The 25,755-nt window shown below is 38.7% G+C and overlaps 1 long non-coding RNA gene across 3 annotated transcripts in view; it reads left to right on the forward strand.

The window, feature by feature from the left end:
• Positions 1-25,755, forward strand: part of LOC137058748 (uncharacterized) — a 217,004-nt gene that overhangs the window by 5,479 nt on the left and 185,770 nt on the right. For all 3 annotated transcript variants that reach the window (XR_010900823.1, XR_010900821.1, XR_010900822.1), the window contains exon 2: positions 7,388-7,515. This is a non-coding gene — a long non-coding RNA (uncharacterized lncRNA). The remainder of the gene's footprint in view (positions 1-7,387; positions 7,516-25,755) is intronic.

Below are 25,755 nucleotides of genomic sequence, written 5' to 3' on the forward strand. Positions count from 1 at the left end.
ACACACACACACACACACGCGCGCGCACGTGCACACGCACTCTCACACTGTGGATCGATTCACGACTCTACTGCTCTTTCCTTGTGGTCATATGATCAGTTTGATCACCCTTGTTCAGAAAGTCCCACACTGAATGCTCTGTTCATTCATTTTCATATCCTCTGTAGCTTCCGCTTCGAAAGCAGAATGCTCCTGGTCCAGGCCTGAGGGACCAAAGTAAAATGTTTTTATTTATGGGGAAAATGACATTGCCGACATTGCATATTGGCTCTAATTGCATTCATGCTCAATGGTGTTTTTGAAAACTTGTCCTTAAAGTGGCAGCCTTTCAAGAGCAGCCGCCTTTTCCCCTCCGTTTTCCTGTCACCAGTAACAGAACACAGATGTGACATAGGGTAGCAATTCCACCTCTATTTGTTTTAGGGTTGATCGAGTTATTTAAAATGTTTGCAGTCCTGGAAAGGGCTAGGGAGGGAGAGATGGTCTGTGTGAACGTGTGCATGTATGTGAGAAAGAAAAGGGGAGAGGGTAAAGTGTGTTTATGGACCCCTGGCTGCACCAGGTACAGCTAGTGACAGATATGTAAACAGCTCGAGCACGCTAGACGCATGCTGTGAAAATAAAGTAAAGCAGCCAGATTTTAAATGTCTTCTGTTTACTTTGGGATGTTTCCTAAAACAGTTGAACTGCTAGTTAATTTTCTCTTATACATGTCATAAATCCTTTACACCTGCACAGTGTGTAATACAATGTCGAGCTTGTTATGGGATGGTGATTTCATTTATTTATTAGTGCTTCGTTTTTTCCTGTTTATTATATTTAGTAAACATTATAACAGCAGAATTGAAAAAATATATTATTCTTATATTATTATTATTAAATGTGCTGTATGTAAGAATGACAGCTTGTGGTTGAAATGGGTACTGCAGTCTAAATTAAAACTTTAGTTTGCTCCGCCCAACTCGACGCAGATTGCGGACACACAACAGGAACGAGCGCAACTGACAATGGAAGGTGAGGAGTAGGGCTGGGCGATAAAACCATAACGATATTTATCGCAATAGAGACATAATCGATATCAAAAAAAATAATAATACGTTGGATAAAACGTTTTCTTTTTTCTTTGTCGGAAGAAACCAGAGATTGCGAAGCAAGTTTAGTTACATGAACAAAGGCACTCACTCTCTGGTAACAACGTAGGGAGTGATATATTGGCTGTTACATGATAACAGCCAATCATGTAACAGTATCCTGTTTGGTTCAGTAACAGAACCGGGGTGGAGTTATACGTAGAAAATTAGTGCCGTGAAGAGCGAGGATTTTATAAGTCCCGAGCAAGACTGATAATACCGCAAACTTGTTTTACCACCTTAAGCCTTTCTTAACTCTGTCTACCCAGCGCGAGCCTCCACTGACTGCGTGCGCCTCCTCCATTTGGGGAAGTGTTGATACTTGACGCGCTCGCCGTTGTACTAATCTTTGAAACGACAGGAGGGCAACTGGAGTAATTGTTCCAGGAACATACATTAGGAAACAGCGGTGAGAAGTAGTAAAGTACACGCGTGACAATGTTTACTTTAGTAAACTTTACCAAAACCACACAATAAAAGAATTGTGTAAAAAAACATTATTACTTGTGGCATTAGAACAGAATACATGGATGGGAGAACATGCATGCAACTAAATGAACAATCTCTTAAACATTTTCTAATTTCTCTAAACATTTTCAATTATTTTTTATGAACATTTTTATTTAACGGTTCCATGGCATGACATTTTCATTTTATGAGGTTTTTCAAAATTAATATGAGTTCCCCTAGCCTGAATATTGTGCCCAAGTGGCTAGAAATTCTTGCAGTCTTTCTCTGCCTCTAAGGAAATGAGAGCCCAGACGAGCTGATCTTGAATTCTCCTGTCATGATGTCATAACAGAAAAGGTTTCCTCCCCTTCTTCTGCTTTGCCCGCCCAGAGAATTAGTAGAGAATGGGTTCAGTTTATCATTTGCGATGTCAGCACAGGATTTACCAAATGGATTCGACAGCACCACCACAAACAGTGAATAACAGTGTTCATTAATGCCTGATCCGGGATCAGTGATTTCTGATGTGTAGCTAATCATTCAAGTTCACGCAGACTTTCTTTCTAAATCGTTTATTACTGTCAGTCCCGTCGCTGGCCGTCTGAATCAAGCCAGTGACTAAAACGATCAACTTCACGTCGTTTCTGTTAGTAGCATAACACAAATCTGTTATTTAAATGATTAAACTACAGAGAGAGATCAGAGAACACTCTTTATAATGTTCGGATCTGTCAATCACTCATATATCTGCAGTGCACACTTGTCCAAACTGCCGTTATAATGAATGACGCTGTTATGCTCAACAGAAGCTCTTACTGTATTCATGTCGATGTTGTGTTTGTTGTTAGCTGTGGTGAAAGGATTTTGTGAGAGAAATAACATTGCAAAGTTCACTCATGTTTATTCAGAGCTCTTAGATACAAACAAAATAAACTTGAGCTCTAACAACTCGGTACAATAACACTTTCTCAGCAATATTTCCCCAGCTCTGTCTCTCTCTCGACTGGCAGTGAGTGCTGCTGCTCGCCTCACTAAACCACGCCCCCTCCGCATGTAATCACATTTCAAATGCAAAGATGTCAGCCAATCACAACAGTGGATGTTTTCACTGAAGTCTCGCAGCAGACACGCCCCTTTTATTTCTAAAATAAGACATTTTTTGAGGTAAAAAGCATACTAACAATATAAGTACACCTCACGAAACATTAAAAAAAAAAAAAAAAAAATCCATGCCATGGGACCTTTAACATTGCTCTTTTTTTCATTAAAAGGGCTTATTTCTGCTATTGTATGCTCATTTTGTAAATATAAGCAACTGATTTAGATGCGCAAGCTGGGTGGCTGTGTGATGAGATGTTATGCTCGGCCAAATTCGCATGAACTTGTGCATCTTGCGTAGTGCGCACAGGAAGTTCACCACCAAGTGATGTGGGGTCTCGCGCTCTCAGTGCGCACGCGCAGACATGTTTACATTTGAATTATTTGAGTGTTTTCAATGTCTGTGCGGACATTTCTGCCCTTATAACTGAGGGTATTATATTCAGAAGAAGGTTGAGTTTACAATAAAAATGTTTAAATGTAATATATTTTTCTTGTGGACCAATTTTAAATTGGTCATAAAAAATCTCAATAATTATCAATAACAACCGATATGAAACACTTATATCGTGATACAGTTTTCAGCCATATCGCCCATCCCTAGTGAGGAGACTTATCATCGACTGTAAGTAATTTCCGTTCTTACAGATTTTAGATTCCGAGAGTTTTTAGGTTAGGTAGCATCTGCAATTGCTGACCCAGTTTGTTTGATGGTTTCCATGGCAGCAATAAGTGCTGTTTTCCGCCAACTGGCAACCTGTGCTGTCGAAATACTATTGGGAAAATTGGCAACGGTATCACACAGACTAAAACAAAAACAGACATTTGACACGGAATGCACATTTCAAAGTAGAATAACTGGCTGTGGCATTGCTTTTCAAAGAAAGTATGTGAACTTAGCATTTTTCCTAAATATCTGCAAACATATGATGGTATTTTTTTTTGCTTACAGTCAAACAACTAACATACACCACCTTTAATGATAGTAGAAAAATAAATAAGTGTCATAGTCATTTATATAATAAATTATTTTATTATTATTATTATTATTATTATTATTATTATTATTATTATTATTATTATTAACATTATGGTAACACTTTACATCAAGGTTGCATTAGTTAATGCATTAACTAACGAACAACACCTCTGTTTAGCATTAGTTAATATTTGTTAACGTTAGTTAATAAAAATCCAACTGTTCATGGTTTGTTTATATTAGTTCACAGTGCATTATCTAATGTCACCAAGATTTTAATAATGCATCAGTAAATGTTGAAATTAACATTAAGAAAGATAAATAAATGCTTTATAAGTGCAGTTTAAAATGTAAAGTGTTAACAACATTATTATTAATGATAATAGAATACTACTATTAAAAGCGACAACAATGTTCAATATTAATATTATTATTAATAATAATAATAATAATAATAATAATAATAATAATAATAATAATAATAATAATTATTATTATTAGTAGTAGTAGTAGAAGTAGTAGTAGTAGTAGTAGTAGTATAAGGCCCTGTCCACATGAACGGGTATTTTCAAAACCGCAGCTTTTTCTACGCGGTTTGGCTGTTTCGTCCACATGCAAACGCTGTATCCAGTTACTGAAACCGGACTTTTTTGAAAACTCCGGCCAGGGTGAAGATTTTTAGAAACTCCGGTTACAGCGTTGTCGTGTAGATGGTGAAATCAGAGATTTCGGCTTTTTAAGTCGAAGTGCGCGCCGTTCTCTCCTTTGTTTGACGTCAGATTTTCCACGTTATCTCCTTGAGATTTACATGAGTCGAGTCTATGCGGTAGACTCTACTAACAGCGCTTATCACATGTAGCTATAGCCTACAGATACATTCAGTTATTTCATTGTATTGCAGAACAAAGGCGCCAGAATGCAATAATACAAAATATTAAAACAAGTGTGTGAAGCTATTACAGTCCACTTCGGCCCTGCACCTGTGTATATACAGTTACCTGTCACTGAGTCCAAAGTAAAGAAACCTGTAAAAGGGTTTCACTGAGCCCATGGTATCCCTCAGTCTGTGGAAATCAGAAATCAGGCAGCCAATCATAGCGTAGTTTTGCGTTCTCATGTGGACAGATTTTTTTTTTAAAAACTTGCTTGTGTGGACGCAATTGTTTTTTAAAACGGAGGAAGAAAAACTCTGGTAATAAAAATACCTGTGTACGTGTGGACTAGGCCTTAGTATTATTATGGAGGTTTTATGTAGAATACTGATGCAGCGCCTGAGACTTTCCTCCTCATAAAAAAGTTTTAAAATTACTTTTGACTATTATTAGTATTATTGTATTATCTGCTGGGTGTTTTGTGGCCATGTCTGTGAAGCTCTGTACATATCAAGGTGCTCTCAGACAGCACTTTACAAACAGCCAACTGTAACCTTCAAAGAATGAAAGAAGGAATCCAGGCTGCAGTGAAATCTAATCCAACCACAGCTATAGCTACATGTTTCCCTGCCCCCCTGCTGAACTCTGAACTCTGACTTTGTCTGGGTCATCTAACCTTGCTTGAGTTATAGACAGAACACATCTTTCCTCATTCTGGTCCTCTTATGACTCTCTCTTTCTCTCTTATCTGTCCAGTATGTCCCCATTGGGCTGGCAGGAGGAGAAGAAAAAAAAAAAAAAGAACGGATTGGGGACCTTGCTTGCTCACAGCAGAAATGTCAGGGAGACATTAAACAGTGAAAAGCCGGGTGTGCTTTCATAGCACAACCTGTCTGTTTTCCCTCCTATTCTTTTCCCGGCCCCACATATCATCAGTCTTCCACTGGGGCTTTTACTCTGTGATCAGTATGTTCTGGTCATTTTCCAGGCTGTGCTATGAACCAGTAATGCTGCCTAATAAATATTAATATAGGACCTTCAGACTTATTCTTTTTTATTTTATATTATTATGTATGAACATAAGGTAAATCAAACAATTCTGTTTAAAGATGAAGTGACACTAGTATTACAAAACTAAACCATTTAAACAGGTTCCCCAAATACGTTCTCCTTTGGTCAGACAAACAGCATGTTTTCACGCGTGTTAATTGCCAACGTTAAATACCTCATGACTAAACAAAGGGCGCAAATGTGAGTGTGCACCGATGCGCAAAAAGAATAAATGCGTATTTAAAAAAAAAAACGCCTTTGGTTTGTTTTTTTTTGTTTTGATGTGGCGTGTGGAGCTGCTAAAGTTACAGTAAAACATGACTTGGTGGCGCTCAAGCACAAAACGGTCTTGCCGAGTACCCATTGAAGAAGAAGATGAGCTGCTAATGCTGCTTGCCAGTTAGCACAAAGTGTGTAAATGGTTTTGGCAAGCACGTAAATACTTGTCTTCTTCTTCTGTGTTACAAGCGAGTGTCAGAAGCGTAAAATGGCACAGCACCACCGTGTGTGCTGGGAGCACCATCTACTGAATTTGCATGTTCACTTGGCTCATCGCCAGTTAAAATCGCTTGAGTGTAAACCAAGCGGCAAGCTCCCCCAGTTTCTGTTGCAGCCAATAAGGAAGTAACTTAAACTGCAATTCCTCGACTGGCCACTAGGGATAGGTTCCAGAAGGTAGCAGAATATCATTGAGCCCCATGTTAAAGTGCCCAACTTTACAGCTGAAAAAAATATATTTACAGCCTGGTACAAATCATGGTTTTGGCCTATACAGCTAATTTTGCCCTTCATGGCAACTGTGAGGGGGTGAATTTATTTAGAACACATTCATTTACGTTATATAAAGCTTTAAAGTTCTGCATAATTAAGGGCGTGGCCACTTTGAGTGACAGGTGGATAGCCATTTAACCGCCGTCTGTTAGTCAACGACGGCCAGCTCGTCTCTACGTTACGCTTCAGAATTACTCTCCAGAATCCTATGGGTGACGTCACGGACACTACGCCCATATTTTTTACAGTCTATGCTTTGAACACACTTGAAAAACGTTGCCGATAACCATGCGAAAATTGTCCTGGTGTGTGCCGGCCTTTAGAGTACTTTTTTGGGGGGGGGAATCAACCTTACAAATACAGTACTTGGCTGTCTCTGCATATTACACTGGGACATGATTATTTTAACATCCAGTAAATGATACTCTTCACCTTTACGTTTTTTGGTTTGTTGGCTTAAAGGTCCAATCAGAATCTAAAACTGACGTGCTTGGCTTTTTGTCAAGGATAACCACGCTCTGCCTTTGCCAATGATTTGTGGTTAGCGTGAAATCTCTACTTGCGTTTATAGTGATTACAACTGGTTGCGTTTGATTAGGGGCTGTTATAATTGGCTGACATTAGATTTGTGGCCGCATGCTGCTGCTCAGCAGGTGGCCCTGGCATGGACTGTCATTGTTAGGATCGAGGCAGCCATTATGTGCGGAAGTGGTGATCAGGAAGTCCTTTTGCCCAAAGCAACAGCTCTGCGGCGCTCTCCTCTAGAGACCAGAAACAACAAAGTTGCCAGACAAACACAAACACATAGACCGAGCTTAGGCATGTACCTGCAATCCTCCCCCTCTCTCTCCAGCCTAACTATAACCTCTCTTTAATTGAACGTGATTCGTGATCCTCCCTTCGTTCCCCCCTGAAGAAGTGCTTTTGTATGCATCCTTTAGTTCCAGGGCCAAAAGGCCCTTTAGTGCCCTTCAGGCATTTCTTATTAGTGTTGTAACAATATACCTTTCTTTCTCCCACCCTCCTTCTCTCTCCAGACTCAAAACAGCTTTGAAACTCATCCTCGACTGGTTCTTTAACAGCACCCGAGGGCGGGAGACAGCAGGTTATGTGTCCAGGTCTTTCTCGCACACCTTCCTCGACCCCATCGCTCCCACCCGAGAAGGTAAAAGGCCCTTTGTCATGTAAGCATAAACAAGGCACCCTTGTTTATTTTATTGAATGTTTATTTCATTTTTTAACATGCCACTCAAGGCACAGAGGAGACGCATGTGTACCTTCCCTCCACCCGTGTAAACACAGCATATTTCCCAACTCGTTTCCCGCTGTAAAAAGTTTATATCTGTAATCTGTTAAGTCAGATATTTTAAACAACATCTCGCCGTGTTTATAAATACTGCCTGGCCGTTGTAATGAATTTACGGTAATGTGTTTTTTTTGTCTTCACTATCACTTCAAACCTTTTGCGGACAAGCCAAACGAAAATCCTGTAAGATTGTTTAGGTTTAAATCGAAAACAAAACAAAAAATGACAGAAATAGAAAACGTTGGTGTGACAGACAAAACAACATGAGCGCAAACACTTCTGTGTGTAGGATGAAGGCAAACAAGTGGTGAGAGTGTGTGTAAATCTGAACTGATACTGATGAGGTGAATGATGAAGGATGAACACACTGTTATAGATTATTATGACCACCGGCATAGTCGTTTTTCACTGTGAAATATACACTGCTGATGATTTAGGGATTTTTTTTTTTTTTTTGCGCTCATGAAAAGTGTGTATTTATTCTGTTGGATTTTCATTTGTCAGTGTGTGCAACTGTACTAACACTTTAGCTTGCATTAACAGATACCGTGTGCAAATTATTCTTCAAGTATTGTTAAATGTTTGACAGGGTGTCTAGGGTGTTTTTGCATATATTCCCCCCCCCCCCCAAGTAAAGAGAATAAATGTTATTGAGACTTCTCGATAATTTTTCAGTAATCATACAGACAGGAAATTGTGGTGGTAGAATGGGATCAGGTTGGAGTTAAACCATGTCTCTTCCTCCAACTACGATTGGAAGAAAATTAGCAAATTACTGTCTATTTGTTTGACAATAGTGTGATGAATGGATAGCTATCCATATAGTACAATTCACTGCACAATTTGACTATATATATATATATATATATATATATATATATATATATATATATATATATATATATATATATATAAATATATATAAATATATAAATATTTACTGGCATTCATATTTAACCATGTTGAGGATGAAGTTAGACAAAAAGGTATGTCCCAATTCTCACTATTAACTAGTTGCTTATTAGCATTCAAATTACTATAATATTGGCTGTTTATTAGTACTTATATTAATGTTAGTACTCGTTGACCATATTCTACATCCCTAAATACCTAAAATTAACAACTACCTTACTATTTTTAAGCAGTAATTAAGAGTCTTGAAGCTAAGTCATAGTTAAGAGTTAGTTAATAGTGAGAAGTGGACCCTAATCTAAAGTGTGACTGAAAAAAGACCTGAATAGTTTTTACTTTGCACCCATTGTTTTGTTTGGAATCCATTATATTAATTTAGGCATTTGGATCAAGTGGTGACCAACCGGTCTCTCTCTTGAATCCAACACGGAAATGCTATTAGCTATATAGCTAATTTTGCCCTTCATGACAACTGTGAGGGGGGTGTATATTTTTTATAACTCATCTGTTTAAATTATATTAAAGGTGTAATGTGTATTATTGATGAGGATCGATTGACAAAAATGCAATATAATATACATAACTATGTTTTTCAGTGTTGTATTCTGCACAATGAATCGCAAATAAAACCACAAGAGATTTGGGTAAGGCTGCGATTGTTGCGTTCCCAGTGCAACACGGCTGTGATCAGTAGTAAACGGTGCTCCGCAAGCCAAAGGGCGCTCTCACGCAGGGTAATCCAAGTATATGTCGCAGAAGTACGATAGCACGCATGGAAATCCATGTAGAAATCGCTATGAACATCGTGCTATCAGTGAGCTGAATAAACAGATTGAAACGCTTTGATTGATTAAACATCATTAAATGCTTCTTATGTTTGAAAAGATGTTTGACGCATATTGCTCTTTCAAATGCACGTTATAGGCAACTCAAACTTGCAGTGCTTTCAAATGGAACAGCAAGAATTACTGATCACCGAGCTGTCCTACACTGACGAACTACACATAAAAGATAATCGCAGCCTTTGCGGTTTCATTATCACGATAAGCCAAATCGTTATAACCATGATTTCATGTAAAATAGGATTTATCGTGCAGCCCTAGTGTATAAAGATGTTATATAATATATTATTACCTTAGAATGAGCCATTTCTGTCTACATACACCGCGGGTCCCCTTACAGTGAAGTCACCATTTTTTGCTGTCATGTTTCTACAGTATCCCTAAACGGGCAAACTGCTCAGAGCGCTAGTCAATTTCTGCTGTCTCAGACAACGTCATTTTTATCCTGTGTCGGCCCCCGTAGCTTCTCTATGTGCTCCGAAAGCGAGGGGTGAGCGAGTGGGTTATTGCAGTTCACAACCGCAGAACTTTACACACTGCACCTTTTCAATGCTCCTAATCCTTAGGTGCCTTAAAGTCTTAAAGTTCTGCCCATAATTAAGGGCATGGCTTGAGTGACAGGTGGATTGCCGCTATAGTCAAGCTAGGTGGGCATGGTTTCAGCGACACCTCCGCCCCTCCCACGTCCTGCCTCTTGGCCCATTTTCGGTTATCCGGGAGTGATGTGCTGTGACACACTGCCAAGATGGCGTCGGCCATCTCCACCCACTTTGGGCTTCAAAAATGCTCTTCAGAAACCTACGGGTGACGTCACGGACACTACGTCCATTGTTTTATACAGTTTGTAATTTGGATACTGTCTAAAGGTGCACATATTTGCATGTTGCTGAACGTTTTCACCATGCAGATTTCGCGACGGGTTCAAGTTGACTTCATACATTATACACCATTGATAATAGACTTTTTTACTGAAATTTTGTTAATGTGAACACACCTCTAATATTCTAATTCTGGTGTCTGAAATCAATATTTGTTAACACACTATCTACTAAGATATCAATTTTGAATTTTGAAATCCTTCACTGCCAATAATATCCCTGTGTGTGCAGTTTGTCAGTTTGTGTAAAAAAATAAAAACAGGCACTTGGAGTAAATTTACTTACAAATGTCATAACTTATAAACACATTATGAACACTTGGTATGTCTTGGAATGTGCCTTAGGTTTTAGACACAGCCATTGTGACACACCAAAAGCGCGTTAGCCATATCTAAACATTGATAAACTCTCAGTTAGTCTTGGGCAGTGTACTGTTGTACCTCTAAATCAACACAGCATTTTCTTTGACAAGCTAATATCTATATAGAACGTTTGTCAATTCACACCATTCTCTGATATTGTCCTTGCATTATAAACCATTCATTTGTCAATGTGATGAAACAATCGTGAACCATGCGAAGCTCCAGCGTGATGCCACATTATATCTGGAACAATCTGAAGTTCCATCAGAGCAACACAAAGAAAGGTGGACGTGCGGCTGAGGAGGGAGTCGTTCTTCATATTCCCTCAGATGTGAGGGGCCGTATATTAAGGCAGTCAAATTGTAGTGTGTGGATGATTGGTGGCAAGAACCTGGACAGGGAAGATTGCTTGTGAGAGTAGCCTCGCATTAAGCCTGTCAATGTACGAACAGTTCACAGGAGAGAGCTATAATTAAGCCTCCCTTATCCAGGAGAGGCTCTCCATTATATTTAAATTAAGCATGAGTGATTTTGATCAATGTATTCTGAAGGTATATGTGTGTTGATAGTCTCGGAGAGGCATGGGATTTCATCTCCGTGTCAGACAAACAGGAGGGGGAGGGGGGGGGGGTGTGTGTGACAGAAACTGACGTTTTCTGAAAGGATTCAAGACGCAGTTCTTTTTGTTTGGATTATGATCGTAATGTCTCATAAAGTTGTGGAAAATGTCAAATCGCCTCTCGTCATATCCGTTTGCAAGTGTGTGTTCCTGTGCCTCAAACCGATGATTTGTTTCCGTCATCGAGAGCGATAAAAACGATTCCTTTTCCTGAGCGCTCGCGACCACATCTTCGGAGAACAGTTTGTTCATTTCAATAGCTCAGAGACGTAAAGAGCGGGCGAAATGGCGAAGTTCCTCCCATAAATCTCAGCTGAAATATGACTTCTCCAGCCTTTTCTTCACGGCTTGAGTGTGGATGCATGCTTGAATCTGACATTAAATGCCCCTCTCGTCTAAGTGAGCGCAAGAATTATGGTGGAAAAGTTACACTTCCAGAGCAACAGATAGGGACCAGAAGTATTCAAGCTTTAAACAAGCTGTATGAATTGTATTCAAGTCCTTACTGGTTTATCTGTCCAGGAGAGCTATAAAGAACAAGAAACAGACTCTGAGGCAATAAATTTGACTATTATTTGTTGGCCAGAGCAAGTATAACATATCTTTGTTTAATATGTGAGTACATGGGAGCCACTTAAAAATAAAAAAAAAATCTGGAGAGAGTGCAAAGATGTGCAGGTTATGTCACAAAGTGGTAGAAGCTTAGGTATTGAATTCACTGGATTGTGCACATTTTATTTAAAATTATTTTTTAGTGTTTTGATAAATAGCCAGTAATATTTTGATCTATTTGTATGTATTTTAAGATCTAATTTATTTCTGTGAAGTCATTAGGCTACTCCAGACTTCAGGGTCACATGATCTTTCAGAAATCTTTTTAATATGCGGTTTTGGTGCTAAAGAAAAAAATTCTCATCATTATCATTATAATGTTGAAAACTGCTTAATATTTTTGTGGCAACTTTGATGCGTTATTTTTTTCAGAATTTTTTGATAGTTCAAAAGCACAGCATTTATTTCAAATAGATTTTTTTTGTTGTAAAATTATACTTCTTTATTGTCACTTTCGTATGAATAAAAGTATCAATTTATAAATAAATAAAAAGTTTGAACAGAAATCGTTGGTACTTTTGCTTTTAGTATGAGGGTTTCCAGGTTGACAATAAACATAATTTAAGTTTTAATAAACATTTTTAATAATATGTTATTAACTCTGCAGTGGGGACACGTTTTGTAGCAGAACAGATAGAAAAGTGTTGTGGAGTGTTGTGAAGTCTTAAAGTTTCAGAAAAACATCATCAACCTTTTTTTTTTTTGCTTTCCGTCTAGCACAATTATGTTCCTTATGACCAGGATCAGGTGAACATGAAACCATTTTTTGGAAACCAAAAAATGAAACCAAAATATGTTTTACACATCCCTAACGTTTCCCCACCAAAAAAGACACAAATATGCATATCTAAGTGAAACAGTGAGTGGTAGAGACAGAAAGGGAGAGATTGCTATCTGTCTGCATTGAAAAAGAAACCACCGTGTTAGGTTTCTGTAGGAACACAGTGCTTTTGTGTTGCGCGGCTGACTCTCGCCAACACGAGTGTCTAACAGCCTGGCGAATTAAACGCACTGGCTCCCTCGAACCTCGCTTTCCTCTCACACTAATCTTGCCGTATTACCTTCCAGGATCGGCGTGCTGTTTTAATATCTGTCACTACCTTCCTGGATTTTACGACTGTGCTTCCTCCCCTTTCATTTGTCCTCTTTTTGTTTGACTAGCCTGTCTCACCCTTTTGTATAATTCTGTCTTTGTTTGATGGGAGAAATGAGAGTGATTTCAGGTCTGGTCTCTGCTCTATCTCCGGCTGTTTTTCTCGTCTGTGCCCAAGCTGTCGCTCGGAGAATGCGCCCGTTCTTTCGCAGACAAGTTGGTGTAAACACTCTGATTGCAGCTCTAACCGGTCTCGTGGTGCGCTGCACCTGTGTTTCATTGGGAACGGCCTAGCAACAGGTCCATCATTACAACGGAGGTAATCTATTAGCCTTAATGAGGCCTGGTGGAGAGACGCATTGATTTTTGCTGCTGCGGTATGAACGCTGTGAGTCCCACTCACAGAGAACTTAATGTCTCTGGCAAACAACAACGCTAGAAACAATGGTAACTCTTTATTTGATTGTCTACTTTAGACATTCTACTAACTATAAGTAACTTGGCATCTGCATGTTAACTACCAGTCATTAGAGTATTGGTAGACTTAATATCTACGAACACTTTATTTTGATGGAACCCATCTGATACTCTATTGACTATAATTAACTGTGCAAGTACATGTCAACTTAATCTCCTAATCCTAAACTAACAGTCTACTAATTAGGGCTGTGCGATATTGAAGAAAAATCCGATATGAAATATCTTGTTAAATAATGCGATATTCGATACGATATTGCTATTAGTGTGTAAAATCTATTTAAATTATATTAAAAAAAATGATATTTAAAAACTGAGAATGATACCATTTATGTGTTTCACATTCTTTCTGGGAAAGAATGCATTGCTACAACTTCTGAAAGTGACCAGCAGTGTTTTAGCAAAAATGTATGTCATAAATCTGACAATAAAATTTGAACATTAATGTAAATAATCAAAAAATGTAATGCCAATATTTAAATACCAAAAACTCTTTGCTTGATTTGGTAATATAGTTATATCCACCTAAAATTGAACATCAAGAACATTCAGGTAAACAAAGACACCTGAACTAGGGGTGGATGATTATTTTTGTTATTTTAATTGATCTTTGTTATTAAAAAAACAGTTGTCTTTACATGAATTACATTTACACTGATACTTCATAAAGCTACAAAGGTTATTTAGCCAAGAACACAGTGATTATTTCCTTTTTCTTCTGTTGTTTGACAGACAGCAGCAGGTTTTCATAAAGTTTTCTTAAAGTGACAAGCTGTCACTTTAAGAACTAATTCATGGATCCTATTGACACACATTTGGTTTCTTTCCCCAACTGATATCGTTCACTTGATATCATAACTGACTGGGTTTACATGAATACTCCCCAAGACAGCCATTTTGACATAACTGTGTGTATATTCACAATGTTGAAGTAGCCTATTTAAATCATTCAGATATTGCGTGCCGTTGCGATATGCATATTGCAATATTTCAATAATTTTTATTTATTGCACAGCCCTACTACTAATACTCTTATAATAATCTTGAGAGTTAGTTGACATGTAATTGCAAAGTTACTGTCTGAAGTGGACAATCAAAATAAAGTGTATTACTTGGGTCATGAACGCATTCATCAAAAATATTTAGTTTGTTTGGAAAAATGGAAGCATAATACAATTTTTCAAACTTAGCATCACTGTTATTTAAACAACAAGCTGCTGTTTCACTCATTGCCGTGAATGATTACATTTAGACCGTGTCCTGTATACGTTAATGACATTCCGCCCATGACAGACGGCATTCAAAAATGGTCCAACACATTCGGTATGCCGCTGACATTTCATGAAGGCCTCTTCCTGTTTTTTTGCACTTTATGTACTTGTATATTTCAAAGCTCCTATCTTTTCGAGATTCAAAGCTTCGCTTTGTTATTATTGTAAAACCTGAAAGGCCGGAGCAGAACTAATTCGATATGCCCTTGTTAGTGAAGGCCGTCAAATAGAGTGTTGGTACCTTGGAAAGGCTTCATGGAATTGCGTTCCAGTATTTAAGCTGGGCTCTTGCCATTTTGATGTTTGCTTTTATGTCCTAGGCATATTATTTTGTTATTATTATCCGAAACAAGACACACACAAATTGAATATTATATTTAAAAGTCAATTTCATTGAGGAGATTACGCAAATCAGCCTCATTCTTTTCAGTCTCGCCTGCCTCCACCTTGATGCATCTCTTAATTTACACTGGTTTACTCTATTCATTTGTCAGAGCCTTGCCAGAGATCTTTTCATGTTTTGCTCCCACCTTGCGTTCCTTCTTTTTGCATGGTTATGGCATTCGTGTTTGTTCTCTTCAGCTGTCCTGAAAATCAAACCTTAAAAGCAATTACCTGCCGACATTTAATGTGCTCAAGCAAGGTGAATTTTATTTCGCCCTGACTGACTGAAAACCCTGAGCATGGCAGCTGCCTTTTCGGCATCGCAATAAAAACGCTGCATACTGTAACGAGACCGAAAAGCGTAAAGTATTCCTAGTGTGTTATTGGTCATTTTTATGATGTTTGGCCATTTTGGTCCTAAACTGCAAATCCTTATGTGGAATTTTCTTTATTGGCCCTCGTGAAGGTCAGCCAAAGATCTCCGCGTCGGGGAAACTATCAAAGCCCATGCCTGAGCCTTTGGGGGTCTAGGGTAATAGCCCTCCTGACCAGGGGGAAAGAGAAACCTCTGATTGCCCAACATTTTACAGAGCACATGTTTGTCATTAACACGTCCTACTATGGTAGTTACAGATGTGATTAAAACAACCTGGGAGACAGGTGGGTCCTGGAGCCCCTGATTTGCAGGCTCTTTGTTCTGGGCCTGCTCTCGTTCTGTGACCGCTTGGGTTTTGGGGGGTTTGTTGCACTTGCATTTGGACTGGGTGGAAGCATAAAGCTGCAATTTTTTTTCCCCCTGTTGAGGCCCACTCATCAATTTTAGCCCTGACCTTTGGGTATTTATTTTTCCCTTGCTCTTTCTTTTTTTCTTCTTCTCTGTTTTCATCCATTCCTTGGAACTTGGTGGTATTTCATTTTGGAGGTCAGGAAGTCTCATACGGTGAGAGGACTGAATTGTCTGGGACTGAAGGCACACTTTCAGCGCAGATCAGTGAGCGTACGAATGAGTGAGATCCCTGGAATGCAATTGAATGAGAATTTAAACAACGATATTCTAAAAACTTGAAGAGCTGGACAGTAAACTTAGAGGCTTGTTTAATGTTCTACCAACAGGATTTGAGCACAGCTAACCAGAAAACAGCTGTGATTTAGACGTCATTTTTGTTATTTTTTTTTTCCTTTCAAATAAAAAACAAGCCATTTTTCTTGAACTAAAGTTTGACAAGATAATATATGAATTTAGAGTTGTTTAAAAAGACTTGAAGTTTAGAGCCAGACAGATTTGTATTTAACGGGCCAGGGTGGAAGAACACTCCATTTCCCAGAATGCATTAGGCCATTCTTAAAAAGTATTTTTGTTTGTCGTAACAGTAAAAAAATAAAATAAAAATAAAATAAAAAATAAATTTATATATATATATATATATATATATATATATATATATATATATATATATATATATATATATATATATATATATATATATATATATATATATATATATATATATATATATATATATATATAAAGGGTTGGTGGGTCTGTTTTTTATTTCAAGGTTCAATGTAAAAAAAAAAAGATTTACATTTTCTTTATTGTAATTACATAGGTATAAATTTAAACAAATTAGCATATCGTGACATCACTAACTGGGTCTTCAACCCGTGCCTTCGGGCACATCATTGCAAACCTCATTTTGATGCAGGCTATATAGACCACAAACAAATTGAAATCTTTGTCAAAAACATGTTTATCGCATGAATTTCAGGTGCATTCGTTAAGAAAAGGTTCCAACTGGTAGCTAGCTGTCATTGTAAACCTATAGCACAACTCAATGCATTGCCTACTCCTTGGTAATGACCATTAATAATTTGGAATAATGCACGCTTAAATGTTGGCTCATACAGATGTATTTCACAAGCATATCTCACAATTCTCCATCTCATACACTATTGAAGTTAGCTTCTAACATTAACAGGAAAGCTAGTAGGTTATGCATTCTAGCTTTAAATCAAAAAACCTGCTGTGCTACTCAAGAATGCAAACTCGCCATTATTGCAGAAACGAAGGATCGGGTCCTTCGATGCGTTATGGTGCCCGAACCCATATGACTTTGAAAAAAAAGAAAAGAAATTGGTTGGTCTTAACGCAAATTTACAACTGGCAATTTGGTCGGACTAAAAGCAAAAACAAAAAATATTGACAAAATTGAATCGGTCCTAAATTGACAAGGTCGGTCGGGTTACGGCAAACAAGAATACTTTATGGATATTTTATATAAGGATGGCCTTACCTGCGTTGAATTTCTTACATTTCTTACAATTCTGTAAATTCCTCTTCCTGTCTGTGAAATTCAACTTCCTGTTAGGTGTGGCCAATTAATTGTACATTCGCACTGATGAACTGAAAGGGAGCCAAATCTCAGTTTTTTTTCTTCACAAACCTGCAGCAAAAGCAAGCAGGAGGAGTCTACGTTCGCTTTCAGAGTGATGTGTTTATAGTAAGCAGCTTTTGAGGAGAATTGTGTCCTTTTATGGTAATTCTCAGTGCTTTGCAAATATGCACTAATGCGATGGCATCTCTCTAGCCTTTTCTCTCACTCTATTGCTCTCTCTCTCGCTCCGATTCCGGTGATGAGGTACCAACGAGGGCTGCCGGTGTCAGGACGGTCCACCATCCTGTGACTCATCCACTTGTAATCTCTCGTGAAAGTGCCTTTTAAAGTGTTCGCATGAGTACGTGTGTGTTTTTGAAACCCTCAAAGGCCTTTGACAGAGGTTTGTTTTTACTTCGGACATGTAAAAGCCTCACTCAGGAGTGTTTAGGTTAGAGCGCTGCTGTCTGCGGCCCTCGGCCCACTTACAGCATGCTGTTTGGGAGTGTGTTTTAGAGGAGTTATCTGCATCTAACATATACAAACACATACAGACATGCTGCAACTATCTTAATGTGACTAATGCACCGGCTTTTCTATCAGACAAGAGCTAAAAGCACACAAGGCATCTTGTGTGGTTGTATAAGTCCCATTTATCCTGACACAGCTCTCATATGGATGCAAATGAAAGCGGTTAGTCAGTAGTGATTAATAAATAGGTTAAACTTACATAAAAATTTCTCTTTTTGGTGTAGTTTGGCAAAATGTCATTATTCACATCCTGAAAGCTTGACATTTTGACCTTGACATTACAAGATGAGTGGCAACTCTGCAAGGTTTTTCTGAAGTTTTGTCCGAGTGTTTAAAAAAAAAGACGCAAGGAGAAAATGTCATATTTCAAAGCTATTAATATGTGCGTAGCACGACAGGGAATGTATTAAGTCATGTTCCTTATTAAACCTCACTAATGCCACATTATGTAGCATGTCATCAATTAAAATCAATCATTGGAGCTGAGGCGTCATGAATTAAAGATGCTCTGAAGGTGGACAGCCCACGTCTGGATGATTGGTGTGGGCTTTGTTCTGGCTGGATCAGTGACCGTAGTTCATTTGATGTTTTTGGAACGGTGTAGCCTCAGTATATTGCACACATCGGATATAGTTGGTAGCCTAGTCATATCAGCCATTTTAATATTGTCTAAAAGTTTGATATCAGTAGTTGGTGGGTTACGTGGTTGAAATGACCAGTCAGACTTAACTGACTAACTTAACCTTATTTTGATTACTTATTTTTTCACATTTTGTAGCCAAGTAGTACAGTTCTATGAACCTGTACCAAACAGACCACAATTAACAGTTAAAGTCCTTTTTTCATCATTCGGCATTGGTTTCTGTGATTTTTACTTTTAAAAAAATGGCTTTTACATTCCTTGAATGCATTTATTTTAATAAAACAGATCATATCAGTCTGAATAAGAGCATAATAGACACATTAGCAAATTAGCAAATGTGTTATAAACTGTCCTATAACAAAATGTCCTATAACATTTTCAAATCTGGTCATCTGTGTTTTCCCTTATAAAGATTTACTTTGGTAACCATAGTGTCTGACAAAACACCATAGACATTAATGTGATTGTTACTATTAATACAACTGTGGTAACTAGCTATTAGCCACCACTGTCTTAAAATGTTTGTATGATATGTAAATTATGGTTGTTTGAAAAGGAATTAAACATTTGATTTCATTGTAAATCATAGATATTGGTTCAGATATTAAGCTGCTCTTTTACCATTAATGGACATCGCAACCATTTGTTTTCTAAACGTTTTCAACTTTTTGGTGTTTAGGTGATATGATTTATCTAGTAAGCTCTGTAGAACTGTATTACATTGAAATATAAAATAAAATATATAATTTTGAAAAAGCTTTTTCAGGTTCATGTTCGCCAGACATTGATCAGATATGCTTCTTTATTGATGTTCAAATGGGCCAGCTTTATGCAGTTCACAAGTGTGGACATGAATGAAGACATATTGAAAAATATTTAACTGCAGTATATTTAACTTTGAATACATTATTGACAATAATTCATGTTGAAGGTAGTGGATTTGGTATGAAAGAAGTGTTTTAAAGGTGCTGCAAACATAAGAGACAAAACTTACTCTACAGACTCTAAATTCATCTTCTTTAAAGCACAGTCACTTAAATGCTAATCAGCTTCACTATCTGTCATCAACACATTTAAAGGTAGTATAAATGGAGAGGTAAACTGGCCTTTCTTAGGGTTGTTGGGCAGATCATCTTCTGTGTGTGTGGCTTTGATTAGATACACACGGTGAGGCCCCTAATCTGCCATTCATCTACACAGGAATTTCTCAGTTTCAGAGGGGCCTCTGAGAAAACTCTCAACGCAAACAAACAAAATATCAGCTTACCCTGCCTCGCAATATCCCCTCTCCGATCTGGGGACGCTGAAGCAACACACTGTTTATTGTTTCAGAGTAAACTCTGCTGTTGCATTGCTGCCTCCCTAATTAAATTTTACCTGCCTTATTTTTCTTTTTCCCCACCCTTGCTTTTTATTCTTTACTCTTAAAAAGGTGATGTTTTCGTGGACCACTGTAAACCACAGGGTGTTTGGAGAAACAAGCTTTCCGAGAAGAGAACTCTGATGGGAATGCGACAGACATCTGAGAGTTGAATTTCTTTTGTTGTTCGGTAGAAGATTTTTCAAATATGTTTACGATATTAACAACTAAAGTGAGATAAAAGCTTCCGATGCTCGAGTTTCGGTAATGTCTGAGACGCTTCCTCCCTCTCTCCTCCTCACTTTTTCAAACATACTCCGCCATACCTCCAGGGATAACCGAAGTGTTTCTTTGTGGTTTGATTTGCCCCAGTGTGGCCATGAGAATGCAGGCACTCCACAGTAAAACCCCCAGGGTTGCCACCAGGCAGATCCACCTCTTCCTCACTCACCTGAGGGGCCTGTCACCCTTTCCTGAGGGTTGCGATGCACCTCTCTTCATAGACACTAGGGTGAGGTATATTATCAGGGGGAGCCTGTCTACTCCCCGATTGTAGGGCTTGCACCTCGCTTGTGTGCGCGGAGCTCGCTTTGGAGTCTCTTGGCAATGACCGTCTGATGTCGATCGCCTTGGGAAATTTTAGTGTTGTCAGTCACTACGTTTCCTTTCATTGACTTTCCCGAGCCACGTTCTGTCACTTTTTTTTTCTCTCTCCCCCACCCAAATGTCGTGGAGTGCTAAGAAAGTGTCATAGAAAGTAGATAAAATTAAAACTTTTTACAATTTTAAACACAAACACGCATCTTCTAAAACTTAAAGAATCCTTCAAGTGCCTCGGGATGAATTCTCAAAGGAACCTTGAACTCGTGAAGAGGTTTTCAAGTGTGCGTTTATACGCTTGTCTCTTTTGTTTACTATGTTTGCGCCTCTTTTAATTTTCTCTGTTTTGGAAAAAGTAGACAGCTTGTCACTAGGCTCGCTGACCTCACCCATCACCCGTAAAGTCCTCTTATGGTATTGTATATGCAAGCAATGGTACTTTGTTTTCTTTCATAGACTTCATGCCTTACATGGAGGCACACAGTGGCTTCAGCCAGCGTTGTGTATCACAGAGGGACTTTTGCATTGTGTATCGGCTAGAATAAACTGTAGGAGGCACACTGGGGTCAGATCTCTGCTATCAAATCCTTGGATATATTGGATTGGATGTCAGCGATCTTTCAAACACGACATGTCAGTGTTTAGAAATGAAAAGTACACCACAACAAAAGGGGGAAACATAATACGCCATGCCCTGATGCACACTTATCGGCTCACTTCAAAGTGCACTTGTCATTCACTGTCTGAATCAGGGTGATTTTTCTCTCCATCTCTCAATTTCTGTCAAATAGCTGTGCCCCCCTGAGCAAAAAAAGTAGAGACAATATACTGAAGAAAAAAATGAGGGGATAGAAAATAGTGTTTTTTTTCTTTTCTTTTACTCCCCCTCCTCTGTAAAACTCCCCCCTCTCTTGCCCCCTGATCTCAAGCCTCGCTCTCTCCACACACTCATGGGGAATGTTTGGAGGCCCTGTTCATATTTTGTTTGCACAATGCATTCCTGCAGGCTCTTTATTTATGTCAATCTCCCCTTTGATCAGGGTCCGCTTACCCACTCGGTTCCTGTGAGTGAAAGAACCCACCTGTGAGGCAGCAGCCAGGGCTCTGGGTTCTTGGGAAAGTTTACCGTCAATTAATATGGCTAAATTATTTCTTCACATGGCAAACTACTTATGTAAGGTGATCCTGGCTGGTGGCTGATTCCCTGACATCTGGGTTGGATATTCTGCACAGATGGTTCTACCTGCTCCGGGAGTCTCTTTTCATTTTGTTTTCCCTCCGTCCTTTCTTTCTCGCTTGCTTTTTTTTTTTTGTGCGGGTGAAAGGTAGGCCACGGTTGAATGCTTGGGCAGAGTAATACAACCAGTAGGGAAGTCAAGGGGGCTGTTTTTCTATCTTTTATTGTTTAGTTGTACCTTACACACAGAGTACTGGGGCTTTCAAACTTTTTAATACTAAGATCATATTATTTAATGCTACTATGACTATTAAAAATAAAAATAATATTGCTTTGATGACAACTCTGTGTTTGGCATGGATATGACAATGATAATAAGTTTGGTCATGACAGAATAGATCTGCTATGCTGATTCTGTTATTGCTGCAGTGGCTGCAGAGCAAGAACAGAGACAATTGCATACTTTAATTACCCCCAGCAGATCTAAACAGGTGGAGCTGTAGAAGGTGGAGGGTTTCTGAAAGTGGGCTACAAACTGTTACAGCAGACACTGACCAAGTACTGGCTACTGATACAGCAGGAACCAATCAGCTGTGCCCTATAGTTGAGGATGTGATTGCAAGCAGTATAAGATAACAGAACTTTCTATATATAGTATATATTTATATATTAAACAAGTGTATGTATGCTATATGTAAATGGATATACACTCACCTAAAAGATTATTTTGAACACCTGTTCAATTTCTCATTAATGCAATTATCTAATCAATCAATCACATTGCAGTTGCTTCAATGTATTCAGGGGTGTGGTCCTGGTCAAGACAATCGCCTGAACTCCAAACTGAATGGCAGAATGGGAAAGAAAGATGATTTAAGCAATTTTGAGCGTGGCATGGTTGTTGGTGCCAGACGGGCCGGTCTGAGTATTTCCCATCTGCTCAGTTACTGGGATTTTCACGCACAACCATTTCTAGGGTTTACAAAGAATGGTGTGAAAAAAGGAAAAAACATTCAGTACGTGGCAGTCCTGTGGGTGAAAATGCCTTGTTGATGCTAGAGGTCAGAGGAGAATGGGCCGACTGATTCAAGCTGATAGAAGAGCAACTTTGACTGAAATAACCACTCATTACAACCGAGGTATGCAGCATATGAAGCATTTGTGAAGCCACAACATGCATAACGGATTGAGGCGGTTGGGCTACAACAACAGAAGACCCCACCGGGTACCACTCTTCTCCCCTATAAATAGGAAAATGAGGCTACAATTTGCACAAGCTCACCCAAATTGGACAGTTGAAGACTGGAAAAATGTTGCCTGGTCTGATGAGTCTCGATTTCTGTTGAGACAATTCAGATGGTAGAGTCAGAATTTGGCGTAAACAGAATGAGCATGGATCCATTATGCCTTGTTACCACTGTTCAGGCTGGTGGTGGTGGTGTAATGGTGTGGGGGATGTTTTCTTGGCACACTTTAGACCCCTTAGTGCCAATTGGGCATCGTTTAAATGCCACGGGCTACCCAAGCATTGTTTGCGACCACGTCCTTCCCTTTGTGACCACCATGTACCCATCTACTTCTGGCTACTTCCAGCAGGATAATGCACCATGTCACAAAGCTCAAATCATTTCAAACTGGTTTCTTGAACATGCCAATGAGTTCACTGTACTAAAATGGCCCCCACAGTCACCAGATCTCAAATCAATAGAGTATCTTTGGGATGTGCTGGAACGGGAGCTTTGTGCCCTGGATGTGCATCCCACAAATCTTGGGATGAAGATTACATGTAAGGGCCCCGAGCCCCAAACTGAATTCCACTGTTCTAGTGCAGGGGTTTTCAAACTTTGATACCAACGACCCCTAAATATGATGAACCTTTATGACCCCCTTCCTAATTCTATATATTTTTACATATGAAAAAACAACAACTGTTAGATAAATGGTAAGTGTGTCATTCTAAATACAACATATTTTTTCTAAACTTAAATTGGCTATACTTAATGTTGGATGTATAATTTTTTTTTTTTACAATTGCATAAGCAGATTTCACAATAAATGTATGTAAGCAACTTACATACTGAATTAAGAATACTGCCTTACAACTAGGGGTTGAACGACTTCCGATTTTTTTAAAGTCGAAATTTATGTGATGAAAGTCGAGTCAACGTAGACTAGTCGCTGATGATGTCATTAATGGAAAAAAAAAATCTGAGCCTTGAGCTGAGCGAACACAAGTTTTCTTGTGCACAGACAGGACAGCTATGGCATATGACACCGCACCGCCCATGAGGATATTGCTCCTACTTAATAGCTTTTGTATCAGTTCTTTTGTCTTATGGTAGTTGTTTTTATCACAGTTTTCTGTACATTCTGAATAAGATACAGATAAAGTAGCACAATAAAGATTACATGTATATGAATGCATTAGTGAGTGATTGCATTTGAATTAATTTTACCTGGCAGCGTCTCGCTACTAATAGTGAAGCTGTGAGCTTTAGTTATCAATAAATATATGCTAGAACTTCTCTAAGCCGTTCTAAACTATTTTATTAATAAATGACAGAACAGTGTTGACAATACATGTCTGCGCTACTGAATGGTTTTGTGTGAGGCGCGCCCGATGGGCTATGTGTGTGCGTTGCAATGAAGCATGCATTAGCTTAGCGCGAGGATTAACTTACGTGTACAATAAGCATGCATTCTCCCGATCAGTTTTGAGCATCCAGATGGTATAATAAAACATGTCTTTTGGAGAGATCTCAGGAGTTTGCCTTTATTTGTCATTTTTAACTAACTTGAAAACAGAGCCTTTACGTCAGGAAATTGCTTATCCTGTTGCGCCCTATATAGGCCAGCGACTAGTCGACGTCAACCTTAAAGCGTCATGGCAGAGTCGACTAGTCGATTAGTCGACTAGTCGGTGCAACCCCTACTTACAACCCCAGTGAGCAAGATGAAGGGGACTATAGTGAGAAGATCTCACTAAAGATACTTTCCAGAATTGTTGTATGTATAAGGCAAACAAGGGAGAAACGGTTTGAAATTAAACAGATTGTTCGGTAGACTTTATCTATTTTTGCTTTTGTCTTTTTAATTATATGAATTTTTCTGAGGACCCCTTAAAACCTTCTGGAAAACCCCTGTACTAGTGCATGCACATGCAAAAATGTGCCACAAAATAAGGGAATGACACTAAAAGTTTAGAATTTATTTCTGCCTAGGTTTAATTTTATCTAGTTTTGACCTGTGCGTCAAGATCACTTTATTGAGTCCTGAAATTATAGGTAGACCTACATTTAATGATTTACAAATCAAGTTTTCTTCCTCCCAGCTACAAGGTCAAGAGACCAATCGGATTGTCTTTTGTTTTTTAAATAACTTCGATATCTTGAGATTTTTTTCATCCTAAGTTTTTTCTCCATCAACTTGATTAACCTCTCTAATCAAGTAATGCGTTTTTTGTCTGTTGCTGGTTTAGCATGCGATTATCAGGAGGTTTTTTCGAACACACTTTTAAATAGATCGACCTGGTTTTAGACTCTACTGAGGGTCTGTCCTGCTATCTGTGCCTGCAGTGAGACTGCAGCTCCAGACACGTTCTCATACAGAAGCTCTCCCCTCGCATCCCGCCCTCAGCTATCCCAAAACCCCCTTAGGAGTGGTGGACTCACAAGTACCCCATATCCAAATAATTAATCCAAAGCAATTACTCACTGCCTTCATCCGTCTCTTAGCCTGCTAACAAAACATTTCTACGTATGTCCTCATCAGTTAACTTTAATTACGCCGACTACAATTTATCAGCCTCACATTAATGAAACATGCTGCACCAAGATACTCACAAAAATGTCCTATTTTCTCTCTTTTTTCTGTAATGGAAGGAAAAAAATAATAATTAAGAAACCCAACAGTGAGGAGCCTCATGAGAGAGCCAGCAGGAGTTGTGAGATATCACTTTATTTC

This window comes from Pseudorasbora parva, chromosome 22 (assembly GCF_024679245.1).
Source record: "Pseudorasbora parva isolate DD20220531a chromosome 22, ASM2467924v1, whole genome shotgun sequence".
NCBI lineage: Eukaryota > Metazoa > Chordata > Actinopteri > Cypriniformes > Gobionidae > Pseudorasbora > Pseudorasbora parva.